The sequence below is a fragment of the Triticum dicoccoides genome, chromosome 7B (assembly GCF_002162155.2).
Source record: "Triticum dicoccoides isolate Atlit2015 ecotype Zavitan chromosome 7B, WEW_v2.0, whole genome shotgun sequence".
Taxonomy (NCBI): Eukaryota; Viridiplantae; Streptophyta; class Magnoliopsida; order Poales; family Poaceae; genus Triticum; species Triticum dicoccoides.
The window spans coordinates 126,680,452-126,690,164 of NC_041393.1; positions in this window are offsets into that span (position 1 = coordinate 126,680,452).

Below are 9,713 nucleotides of genomic sequence, written 5' to 3' on the forward strand. Positions count from 1 at the left end.
TAAGCTTGTTTTTGTCCTTTACAGGACACTTGATTTTCATAGTTTGACTCTATGCAGGATCTAAACTCCCGCTCCTTTGACAGGACTGGAAGAGGATGTCCGAACAGTTTGACTGTCCGGCCCCTTTGCCCGAAGGCCCAGCAGATGCACGCTTGACGAAGCTGCTAGTCCCGGCACCTCACGTGGTGCCGGAGAAGAAGGCCAAGAAGAAGGCCATGGGGACTCGAAAGAGTTCCCGGCGCCTGGTGGTGTCGGATTCATCGCCCGACGACCCCGAAGCGCACTCCGCCTCCGAAGACGAGGAGGAGGAAGAAGAAGCCTCTCCCCCTCCAGTGGAGGGGGGAGAAAAGGAAGGCCACCCCAACTGGGGAGGCCGGAGGGTCCAAGAAGGGGAAGACCCTTCTTCCGGATTATGCCTCCGACGCCAACGAAGGCGGAGAGGAATGGCCATCCAGGGCCAAGCCCCTGGCAAAATCGTAAGTATCCGGATACCAGAATAACTCATGGCGTTCCTCTATTGTACAGTACCTTCTGACGCCGAATTCAATCATGCAGTCCGCCGAAGTCTCAGCTCGGCGATTCGTCGAGCGGCTCCCTGGATTCGTCGGATGTGAATGGCGCTTCACTCCCGACTGCTACCTCCCCTCGCCCTACAGACGATGCTGAGGTGGAGTCCCAAAAGGGGCTAAACCAGGAGGAGGTGGTCCTGGAGGCGCCGCAAGGCGACCTCCCGGACTCCAGGCCCAATGGGGATGAAGCCCCAGAGGGATCTAAGTCCGGCCCTGGACCGGACACCACTCCGAAACCTTCAGTGATTCCGGAGTCCGGCAGGCGGCCCCCTCGCAAGAAGGGCAAACCTACGACGCCCGCGGCCTCTGTCCAACCAGAGGCGCCGGACAATTTGTTGGAGGTGCTTAACGGCGCCTCCATCGACGAGGAGCACCGTACTGTTATGAGTGCGGTGATCCAGAAGGTTCAGTCCGCCAAGAGCGGGCCGACAGAAGCATGTACCAGCCTTCTAACAGGTTTCGAGGTATGTATTTAAAACATGTAAAAATGTTACCGCATAGACAATAGCCCCTGATGCTCAGTTTGGTGTTCTGAAAGAAAAGCCGGACTGAGGATCTAAAAAGATATACGCAGGAGTCTAACATAAATATGTCAATATGGGAATGCAGGCTGCGCTGCTGACCTTTGTCGCACTGACTGCGGAGGTCGATGCATTGAAGCAGAGCCTCGAGCGGTCCGAGAACGAGCTCGGCCGTGCCAAGAAGCAGCTCGAGGACAAGGAAGGTATGTAGTACCTTATGTAAGTATATATAAAAATACCTGGTTGCAAATAATGACAGGACGAACGTGAATGTTACAGGGGCCACAACCGAGGTGGCGACCCTGAAGGAAGCGCTTTCCAAGGCCGAAGACAATGCAGCCGTGGAGCGCACCGAGCAAGAGAAACAAGAGGCGCATGTGGTGGAGGTGCGGCAAGAGCTCAATGCTCTTGTGAAAAAACATGAGAGTTTAGAGCTTGACTCGAAGACTCGAGAGTCCGAGCTTGCCTCGGCACTTGAAAGCGCCAAATCTGGAAGGCCGAAGCCCAAAAAGCCCTCCAAGAAATTGAGGTGATGAAAAGGATTGCGGCGGGTAAGGCATTCTTTATGCAAAGCAAGCACGTGAAAGTAAATTACCTGTTACTTACCCGAATCCGGAGCTCTCCAGGAGCATTCGCATATCTGCCCCGCAGTGTATCCGACGCCGCCGCATTCTATCAGGCCGAGGAAGGGAGCTCGACGGAGAAGGTGTTCTGGTCCCAGTATGCTGAGGCCGGACACCAGGTGCCCCTGAGCGACCAGCTGAAGCAGTTGGTCGAGCTTCATAAGGCAGCCGAACAGGCCATGAAGGGCCTGATAGGCCGGCTGTGGCCTGGGGAGGCCATGCATGGGAGCTACTTTGGGCTGGTGCGGCGGCTGGTGGACGCCTATCCACGGCTTGAAGTCATCAAGCGCTCCGTATGCATCGAAGGCGCCCGTAGGGCCCTTGCCCGTGCTAAAGTGCACTGGGGCAAGCTGGATGCTGAGAAGCTGGTGACAGAAGGGCCACCAGAGGGGAAGGAGCATCGCAAGCCCGAGATGTATTATGAGGGCGTCCTGAAGGGTGCCCGCCTTGTGGCAAACGAATGTTCCAAGGATGTAATTTTTGAGTAAACTTGCTCGTGTTTATCCTGTGCGCTGAAAACTTGTTCATATGCGCTAAGCAACGCTGTTTGAATTTAAAATATTACCTTCTGTGTGGCCGTCTATTGAATCTGAGAGATGCAAGTCGTCGGCTTCTACCCCCATGCCACGAGTGCTGGGGTGTTCGGGATAAACCTGAGCGCTCTTGTTCCCATTCTTGGGTCCTTCGAGGGAGGTGCTCAGCGCAACGAATAAGGTAATCTGACTTATAATGCTTTATCACTCTCACTTGCCATAGAATTCTATAATTTTAAATTTCGGCGAAGCCCCTAGTATTCGGAAGACCGAGTTCGGGGCGCTATCCACGCCTAGGCCGGACAAAGCCAGCTCCTCGCTCTAAGCGGCATGAGTCTTTAGGGACTCGAAAAACCTCTCGAACAGCGACCGGTCTCTCGCCCTATCATGAAGGTCAGTTTTAGCTTTCTCTACTGAGGTGTTAACCCAACTCAGCTGGGGCACAATCGCAGTAGTTCTCCCAGCGCTACCTTAGCCGACATAGCGGAACGTAAGGTACCAAAACATGGGAGCTGGGTAAACCCAACTATTGACCCAAGACATGATTCAGAGCCGATGCATATAATGCTATAAGTTCGGGGTGCCGCACTCATGAGAGTGTTCGGTCTTCTCACACCGTATTTTGGGGTACTTAAGCCCCTGGTGTATTGGCCGTACCAAAGTGTACGGTTGCATAATGTCATAACTGAACATATTTACATAAAAAATGAATGCAATAATAGACAAGAGATATGTATTGTTTATTAAAGGGCTGCTATGAGAGCAGAACAATACAAATAGTGTGATAGGCAAGAGATGGGATTATTTGACATGTCCCCCTCTAGGGGCAAGCTGCGAGACTTTAAGTAAGACATGTATTTAGCTTGTTATAGAGCCCACCTGGACATTCGATGTGGCTTGTTGTCTCCCTGGCTATTGCATCGCGTGTTCGGCGATTATACTGCCGGACAGGCCTTCCAAATAGTGGAGTCCTAAAAGTATATATATATAAAAAGAAATGGCAAAATCGGGAGCCCCTAGTGCGGTTGAGCCGCATTCTGGGCGTGCCGTGGTTGTGCCCCTCCCCTTATGCCCATGGTATTTCCAGAGCGTAATTATGTACGCGTGGTACTGGTATCGCAATCTCGCGAGGGCTGGGGTTGGGGCCGCACTGCTATGCTTGCTCGGAACGTGCCAGACGGTCTTGTTGTAGGTTACTTCGGGCGCGCTTGACGTTGTCCGAACGTCTAACAGCCGGACTGGAGAATTGCCTTAAGAGGCTACTTTGTACTTTCGCCGCCAGGGCCGCCGTGTGCTCCTTTGTTCGGAGAGAGCGTTCGGTGTTTCCATTGACCATAATGACTCCTCGAGGGTCTGGCATCTTGAGTTGGAGGTATGCGTAGTGTGGCACCGCATTGAACTTTGCAAATGCGGTTCGCCCGATCAGGGCGTGATAGCCACTGCGGAACGGGACTATGTCGAAGATTAACTCCTCGCTTCGGAAATTATCCGGGGATCCGAAGACCACTTCAAGTGTAGCTGAGCCCGTACAGCTGGCTTCTACACCTGGTATGACGCCTTTAAAGGTCGTCTTTGTGGGTTTAATCCTTGAGGGATCTATGCCCATTTTTTGCACTGTATCCTGGTAAAGCAGGTTCAGGCTACTGCCGCCGTCCATGAGGACTCTAGTGAGGTGAAATCCATCAATGATTGGGTCTAGAACCAATGCGGCGAATCCGCCATGACGGATGCTAGTGGGGTGGTCCCTACGATCAAAAGTGATCGGGCAGGAAGACCATGGTTGAACTTTGGGGCGACTAGCTCCAACGCATATACGTCCCTGAGTGCACACTTCCGCTCCCTTTTGGGGATGTGGGTTGCGTATATCATGTTTACCGTTCGCACTTGTGGGGGAAAACCCTTATGTCCTCTGTTGTTCGGCGACCGGGGCTCCTCCTCGTCATCGCTATGCAGCCCCTTGTCTCTGTTTTCGACACTTAACTTGCCTGCCTGTTTGAACACCCAACAATCCCTGTTGGTGTGATTGGTTGGTTGTTCGGGGGTGCCGTGTATCTGGCACGAGCGATCGAGTATCCGGTCTAAACTAGACGGGCCCGGAGTAGTTCTTTTGAACGGCTTTTTCTGCTGGCCGGGTTTAGAGCCTCTGAATCCGACATTAACTGTCGTATCCTCAGTATTGTCGTTGTTAATGCGGCGCTTGTGCTTATTGCGACGTGACCTGCCATTGTTGTCCTTGGTATCCGAATTACCAGGGCTCTTGGTCATGTTATTGCTACGAGCTAGCCAGCTGTCTTCTCCCGCGCAAAAGCGGGTCATGAGTGTCGTGAGGGCTGCCATGGATTTCAGCTTTTCCTGTCCAAGGTGCCGGGCAAGCCATTCGTCACGGATGTTATGTTTGAAGGCTGCAAGGGCCTCTGTGTACGGGCAGTCGACTATTTGATTTTTCTTGGTTAGGAACCGTGTCCAGAATTGTCTGGCCGATTCCTCTGGCTGCTGAATTATGTGGCTTAGGTCATCGGCGTCTAGTGGTCGCACATAAGTGCCCTGGAAGTTGTCAAGGAATGCGGATTCTAGGTCCTCCCAGCAACCAATTGACTCTGCTGGCAAGCTGTTAAGCCAATGCCGAGTTGGTCCTTTAAGCTTGAGCGAGAGGTATTTGATAGCGTGTAGATCATCGCCGCGGGCCATGTGGATATGAAGGAGATAATCCTTGATCCATACCGCAGGATCTGTTGTACCATCGTATGATTCGATGTTTATGGGTTTAAACCCTTCGGGAATTTGATGATCCATTACTTCGTCTGTGAAGCATAGTGGGTGTGCGGCGCCTCTGTACTGGGCTATATCACGACGTAGCTCATACGAGCTTTTCCTGCCGTGTTCGGCCTGGTCGTATTTGCCATATCTGGCGTGACGGTTATCGTCACGTGCCGTGGGGCGCCCACGCGATCCGTAGATCGATCTTGTTTGCCTGGCCTTGTCCTCTAATATGTCTCGCAGGTCTGGCGCGTTTCCCCGTGCCTTGGTATTTTTTGAGCAGCGCCGGGGTGCGGCTTGAATGGATGGCCGAGAGGCCTCTCTGTCGCGGCCACGAGGTGGTCGATCGGCCGCATCATACGCTGGTGATGTAGGTTTAGTTGCTTCCTCCTCTAGTTGGGGTAGCAGCCTGCGCTTTGGGTAGCTCTTGGAGGGGCGTCCGAGTTTGTACTCTTCAGCCGCCAGGACTTCAGTCCATCTGTCGGCTAGCAAATCTTGGTCAGCTCTAAGCTGCTGCTATTTTTTCTTGAGGCTGCTTGACGTGGCCATAAGCCTGCGTTTGAAACGCTCTTGTTCGACGGGATCCTCGGGCACGACAAATTCGTCGTCGTCGAGGCTTGCCTCGTCTTCGGAGGGAGGCATATAATTGTCGTCCTCGACCTCTCTGTCTGCCGCTCTCTCATGAGGGCTGGCTTCTCCAGCCTCCTGCGCTGAATCCTGCTGGAGGGGGTTGTCTTCGGCACTGTTCGGGGTGTTATTGTCTCCGATGCCGGACTCGTTGTTTTTGCTTTGGCGGGATTTAGAGCGGCGCCACTGATGCCGGTGCTTAGGCTGTTTCTTGGAGGGGTCATCCTCCGTTGTTCCATCGCCATTCCCTTCTTTTGGGGTGTCCACCACGTATATGTCATATGACGAGGTGGCTTTCCAGTGCCCTATAGGCGCTGGTTCTTGGTCGTCTCCTTCATCAGCGTCCATACCGTCGATGTCTTCAGAGTCGAAGTCGAGAATGTCGATTAAATCATCGATAGTGGCTACAAAGTGGGTGGTGGGTGGGTTTCGAATTTCTTCGTCGTCCGCATCCCAACCTTGCTGACCACAGTCCGGCCAGGGCTCTCCTGATAAAGAGAGAGACTTTAGTGAATTCAGGATGTCGCTAAAGGGCGAGTGCTGAAAGATGTCCGCGGCGGTGAACTCGATGATCGGAGCCCAATTGGGTTCGATCGGAAGGGGTGCGGAAGATTCAGAGTCCGGAAAGGAGTCCGGCACCTTGGAGTCACGAGCTTCACAAAGGACAAGGCTGGTATTCGGCTCGATCGCTGTAGAGATTGCAGCCCCCGAGGCGGTGTCCAACCATCCATCCCCGATTGACACAGTCGGCTCCGAGCTAAGGGTCGAAGCGGACACCTGAGCGGCCTTCTGGGCACTATCCGGCGGTAGAGCTAGATCATGCCTATCGTGATAGTGCGGCGCGCTCGGTTGTGGCTCGAATCCGTCGAAGATCAAGTCTCCGCGGATGTCAGCCGTGTAGTTCAAACTTCCAAATCTGACCTGATGGCCAGGGGCATAGCTTTCGATCTGCTCCAGATGGCCAAGCGAATTGGCCCGCAGTGCAAAGCCGCCGAATACGAAGATCTGTCCGGGGAGAAAGGTCTCACCCTGGACCACATCGTTGTTGATGATCGGAGAAGCCATCGGGCCTAAAGGTGACGACACAGAGGAACTCTCAATGAAAGCACCAATGTCGGTGTCAAAACCGGCGGATCTCGGGTAGGGGGTCCCGAACTGTGCGTCTAGGCGGATGGTAACAGGAGACAAGGGACACGATGTTTTTACCCAGGTTCGGGCCCTCTCGATGGAGGTAAAACCCTACTCCTGCTTGATTAATATTGATGATATGGGTAGTACAAGAGTTGATCTACCACGAGATCAGAGAGCCTAAACCCTAGAAGCTAGCCTATGGTACGATTGTTGTTCGTCCTACGGACTAAACCTCTCCGGTTTATATAGACACCAGAGAGGGCTAGGGTTACACAGAGTCGGTTACAATGGGAGGAGATCTACATATCGTATCGCCAAGCTTGCCTTCCACGCCAAGGAAAGTCCTATCCGGACACAGGACGAAGTCTTCAATCTTGTATCTTCATAGTCCGGGAGTCCGGCCAAAGGTCATAGTCCGTCCATCCGGACACCCCCTAATCCGAGACTCCCTCATACCCCTTTCTCATATGAGTCATGGCTACTACCTCAAGCGAAGACCCTATGCGCGATCAGGTACTTGGAGGAAGGCCACGGATCAGCTACGGCCAACGGACAAGACGGCAAGGACACCAAGTACCACGAGCGAGAAGAGAAGTAGATAGAAAGTCTCCAGTCACCGGTCGTCAGATCAGCCTCAGCCTGCGAATGCTACAGTGGCCGGACGTCCGACGCGCCTCAGATGACCGACACCCCCCTACGCCCGGATGACCTGCACCACCAGTACAGAACCAAAACGTCAGAAGTATGGAGGCCACCGGACGACAGACGCCCCAGACGTCCGACCCCGACCAGACATCCGACACGGCCTGTTTAGAGCCGAAACATCGGAAATCCGACAAGTACAGGCCATCCGAGCCCCTGCGAGACGTCGGATGACCGGTAGCTGTCGGACGTCTGACGCCTGTGTGTTGACTGCGTGTTGGGCCGAAGCCCATGTACCCCTTCGCCCACTTAGACTATATATACTCCTCCTCCTTCCTCTTTTTAGGGTTAGCAATGTGATAACTCATTTGTGAGAGAGAGCTTTGCTCATCCACTTGATACCTTCTCCATCGGAGATCACGACCTCTACGGAGAAAATCCCCCAAGTGGATTTAAGACCCCTCACGGGAAGACCTTCAAGACCTCCTCACGGAGAAGAACTTGCTACTTGTATCGTCCTTTGTTGCGTTTTAATCTTGTATCACTCTTTATTTTCATGGATCTAGCACATGTGTGATCGTCCCGGTTGATTTGAGTGTTTCTCCTTGTGTTTCCCCCTCGCGTTTCCCCTCGTGCTCGTCGTGTTCTTTGTAGGATCCAATCCATTTCGTGAAAGATCGGCCTTAGAATTTCCATCCTACATCAATGCCTTTCTTCCTGCTTCTAGCCCGTCGTGGAGCCCTTCATGTATACGACATGGTACAACGGCTTATTGTCAACCGTGAGAGGCATACAGGGTTGGCAGTGTCGACGTTGTCACACACGGCTAGAGATTTTGAAAGGGGGAATTGGGGAGTCTGATGTCACGAGCTAGGGATTTGGATAGTGCCGGCTAGGAACCTTCTAAAGTAAAATTGGTACACCGTGGGTAGGTTTTCTCATAATTTACCGAGAGAGGGGTGCATGCCGCAAGCCGATGTGGCGTGCCAAGTGTCATCGTGGGAGCAATTTGTAGGAAATTAGATCCGCATTAGTGTTAAAGGGCCACTTTTCTGCGTGTTTTTATTTCTTGTATGAGTACAAGTTTATGTACTAAATGTACTAGTATCACCAAATCAAAGGCCAATTCTTTTGGGGCTTATGGCCGGATGTGTAAATAAGCTTCCTCTTCCCCGGGTTATTCTAGAAACCATACATAAAATTTTATTTTTAGAAGCTTGCCGGTTCTTTTGGGGCTTATGACCTGTTGTGAAAATAAGCAACCCCTGCCTAGCTTATTCTAGAAGTCCAGCATAAAATTTTATTTTTAGAAGCCTGCCAGTTCTTTTGAGGCTTATGAGTGGCTATGAAAATAAGCTGCCCCTCCCCAACATATTCTAAGACTAAACTAAAATTTTATTTTATACTAGAAGCCTAGCCCCGAAAGAACCATCCCTAACTCTGAATTCACCATATAGCCAAAAGAAAATGGAAATGTTTGCGTACGGAGGACCGGCTGAAAACTCGGCCGGTCACGCTCAAGCCCTTGGACGGGAGGAGATCAGATGCCCCACGCTGCACAGTTACTGGGTCGACCAACCACCCACGTCCCCAACTTTATCTCTTGACGTGGTTTCCTCAGGGCCATTTGTTCACCACCACATCTCTTCTCCAGACCATGGCTTGTTCCTTCTCCGCCATTTTTTCTGCGGCCGCCAGGATGCGCGAGAGGACGAGGTGGCGAGGAATACTAGCAGGGGAGTTGCAACCTCGCGTAAAAAGTTGCAACCTCGTAGTGGAGGATCTGCAACCGGAGAGGCCGAGCTTCAATCCCCCAACGCGCGCACATCATTGTCGAGGGGAGGCTGCAACCAGCGACGCCGCACATCCTCGCTATGGTGGGATGTTGGTACCCATGACGCGAAGCTGCAACCTTGGCGTGGAGAAGCTACAACCCCCTGTTGTCGAAGCAACGTGGCTCGCCGGTCACCGCACTCACCACAATCAGTTCCAGCAAATATGACCACCGTTCCCAGCAAATGCAAGTGCCGGTTCCAGCACATTGTCTCGCTGGATTCAACATCCTCGGCGTGTTTTTGCTAGAGACGACGAAGGCCGGTTCTAGCAAAATGTGAGTGTGGTTCCAGCAAATCTTCTCGCAGGTTCCAACATTCCTCGATATTTTTTTGCTGGAGACAACAAAGGCCTGGTTTTTGCTGGAATCGACGGCGTGCAATGCTACAACCATCATCTGCGGCGGCTGCAACCGACATCCACTACTGCCATCATTGGCCGCGACTGCTACAACCGTTGTCTACGATGGCTACAACT